This window comes from Pteropus alecto, unplaced genomic scaffold, assembly GCF_000325575.1.
Source record: "Pteropus alecto unplaced genomic scaffold, ASM32557v1 scaffold20, whole genome shotgun sequence".
Taxonomy (NCBI): domain Eukaryota; kingdom Metazoa; phylum Chordata; class Mammalia; order Chiroptera; family Pteropodidae; genus Pteropus; species Pteropus alecto.
The window spans coordinates 32900674-32904676 of NW_006436298.1; the positions used below are offsets into that span (position 1 = coordinate 32900674).

The window sequence follows — 4003 nt, forward strand, 5'->3', positions numbered from 1 at the left end:
CTTTCAGATCAGACAAAATATCTTCTCACTCTTTTATTTCAATTACAGTAAATGAAAACAAATTGAGGTTAGATAAATAATATCTCACTTTCTACAAAGTCCTTTAGGTGAGTCTACTATGTGATATCAGGCAAAACTGTGTGAAGGGTCTTGTAAGTTACACTCCTGGATTTCATGACATGATTTCATATCCCACCAGTATGATGCTACATAAAATGGCAGGAAATTGCCCTGGCCCATGGTACCACTATATACCATTATTAGGAATGATGTAACAATTCATACGCCTGTTACACTAAAGATATTCAATGACTTTACCATACCAAAATGCCCCCTGAAAAATAATTTGCCGTTATATCATGTAATACTAGATATATTGAAAAAAAGTCATTTCAATATAAATCTAATACTTGTCAAAATCTAAATATTGCTAACTCTACGTGGGGCAAAAATAATGTTTTTATTTTGTCTAAATTGAATGTGTGTGAAATGTAATTAACGTGGTATATGTATCAATAGAATTCTGAAAAATGTTATAGTCTTTTATAGCAAAGGACAGATGGAGGTAAAGATACTCACTAGCATATACCTGCCTAGGTCAATTCGGGGAACCAGTGGAGTATACATTATCTTTCCTTAGCCCCAATTACCATTCTCCACACTGAGGCCAGAATAGATTTTCTAAGCATGGTCGAGTTCATGATATTCCCTGGCTTAAAATCTTCAAATGGTTTTCCATAACACTGAAAATAAATATAATCTTTTTTCCATATAATAATCAATATATCTGCCTACTACTCTGAATTCATCTTGTATCACCTTCCCATTCACTCACCATGCTATGGCCACAGTAGGCTTTCTGATCTTGAATATGATTAGATCTTGCACTGCTAAAGGCTACCCAGTCACTGTCCTATCATCTTTCCTAATTTTCTTCCTAGACTTATCATCAACTAAAAATCATAATCTATCCAACATCTCCTTCCTGAACAAGATTTTAAGAATGGGGATTTTGCCTGTCTTACCTAACTCCTAACATAGTAAGTTCTCAAATAATATTTGTGCTATGAGTAACCTATATAATGACCAATAAATTTGTATCAAATCTTTCAAGAATCCTTCCAGTAAAGATTTACCCAAGTATGGAATTAAATAACCATGGTAATAAGAAGAGAACTCAATAAGGAAATCCAATTAATTTTGAGAGATGGTCTCACATCGTTAGTGAAAGCCAACTCCCTTAACTAGGGAAAGTTATTTAGGTACAAAGCCTAGAAAGAAGAAAGGCCAAGACCATGGAAGGAATATGACTAGAAAACAAAAAACCTTTTATTGCCAATCATACTTTAGAATCCTATGGACATGTAAATGAGAAGTAGAAATGTTTTCATAAGCTAATATTTCCCTGGATTTGGAAATTACACAACATTCTGCTCTTAAAAATTAGTACTAAGGACTAACACAATGATACTGAAGAAATAATTTCAAGATCTTAGTGACTTAGGTATACATAAGCCATGTTATTTAAATGAGTAATTGTCAGTCCATACTTGATTTCTCAAAATCTAATTTACTCAGTCTCTTATTTTAATATCCAAGTAATATATTTATATTTTAAACTGTAGTATTAATCTTAAAATTATTTTATTTTTAAATATATAAATACATGCATTTACACATGTAGTGTAAATTATGACCTTGAACAAGTTAACCTGTCTGTATGTTTTCTCATTAGCAAAATAGAGATATTAATGAATTCATAAGGTTTTTACAAGTATTAAATAAGTTCATACTTGTAGAGCACTTAGAAGAGAGCATGGCATAAAGTAAGCAATAGAAATTAGATGACTATATATAAATCAATTTTGAAAACCGCATTAATTGTTTCTATTCTCACTAAGCTGTAGCTTTTTAAATCACATATACCACTAGTAAACATTCGGTAAAAGCTTATTGCCTAACCAGTCATAACTATTTATGTCAATCTGGAAAAGAGAATCATGAAAACTTAAGAGAAAATGTCTTAAAGAAACAAATATAGAGATGTTAATCTATTACTGATAAAATCAATTCATTTATAAAATTAAGTTAATTCATCCTCAAGGGAAAAAAACACTAATAGCATTAGTAAAATGCTTAATAGTTGACAAGCATTTTCACATACATTATCTCATTTAAGATTCATATTATACTTACGATGAGTAAAATTTAAAGTGATTATAGTATTTACTCATGATCACATTTTTCATAAATTTTGATGCTATTCCAATTTGTAGCCAGGTGTTCCTTTTATAACATTTTATATCTCCTTCTAAATCACTGAAAATATGCACAAGAATTATATTTTAGTCTTATATTATTTTGTTCTTTTAATAATGATTTTTTTGAGCACCTACTATGTGACAGGCATTATTCTAGGTACAGGAAATACAGTTGTTTTTTTCAAAAAGAGTCCAAATTTCTTGTCCTAGTAGAGCTTATATTTTATATAATTTAGAGCCAAAGCACTAAAGAAGATTAGTAAAATATGGAGTCTTTAGATCACAGTAAATGCTATCTAGGGTCCAGTAAAGTAGAAAAGAGAGTTAAGATGTGCCAGAGAAGTGAGAATATTGCAGGTTTAATAAGGTGCTCAACTGAAGGGTAGAAAAAGCATCTATAAGCAGACTGTAGTCTACCGCCATGGCACCCTGAACAAGACCGATCTCATCTGATCTCAGAAGCTAAGCAGGGTCGGGCCTGGTTAGTACTTGGATTGGAGACCACCTACGAAGACCAGGTGCTGTAGGTGTAAAAAATAAAAAATAAAGGATTGTAAGCTGACAAGGTCCTTGCAATCTGTCGGGTCAACCAAGGGTTGCCTCGCCTAAAAAAAAATAAAAATTAATAAAACCCTACTGTGGATATCTTGAGGAAGCTCATTCCTGGCCAAGAGTAAACCCACATAGGAGAGTCTCTGGAATGTTTAAGGACACCAGTGAACTGAAGCCAAAGGAATAAGGAGTAAAGTAAGAGATAAAGTCACAAAGATAATTGAAGGTCATTGTAAAACCTTTGGTTATTTTCCAAGGGATCTGGGATCAGTGTAGAATTCTGTGCAGAAGAGTGGCACAATTAACTATTACAAGGATGACAACGTGATGACTCTTGCTGCTGAATTGGTAGGGGTATAAGGAAATGGGGAGAGAATACGGGAAAAAGCAGAAAAGTGGTACTAACTGAGAAAGAATAGCCCTGCCAAAAGGGCAAATATAAAGATTTTAAGAAAGTAAGAAGCGTCCCTTTGAATATAAGTTTTTCCATACCACAGTATGTTGTTTCTTTTAACCTGATTTCTATTTAATCATTTAAGTCTAATAAAAACAAAAAAGGAACAGATATGACCACAGAAATACAGGCTGAATGTTTTACAGTGACTCATTCTTTAAACAAATATATATATTACAATTTTTTTTTATTATTTATATCAATAATGATCGATTTATAATCAGAATGCATTGTTCTTGCCACCTACACACTGGCAGAAACAACTCAAAAGGTAAAGATGACCTCTCCATATGATTTCTGGTCAAGCATTCATTCATGAATGGATCCTGAACACTGCCTTGAATAAAACTTTTTGTAACAGCCATGTGTAACTCTCTCTTCAGGATCAAATTACTACAAGATATTTATCACCACATAACAAAATTCAAAAACTTAAATATGACTGGGAATAAAATGGTCCTCTAAAAGAAGGAATTTTCTGGAGTCTCAAGTTATTACTATATTCAATGTTCTCAGGCATATATTGTTGTCTGAAAAAAAAATCACAGGATATGTGTCATTCTGCTTTGTTCCACAATGATGTAATGAATAATCAAAAAGACAAAAATATAAATATTTCCAAAAGTATAAAATTTCTAAAAATTTATCAACACTAAAAAGTAAAATCTTATTTTAATATAAAAGTGGAGGGGCAGAAAGACATTTTTTTTCTAAATCAGCACAAGCACATATTCAG

General features: G+C 31.9%; 1 pseudogene; it reads left to right on the plus strand.

The window, feature by feature from the left end:
* Positions 1 to 2672: 2672 nt before the first annotated feature.
* LOC112480946 lies at positions 2673 to 2791 on the plus strand (annotated as a pseudogene).
* The last annotated feature ends 1212 nt before the right edge of the window (positions 2792 to 4003 follow it).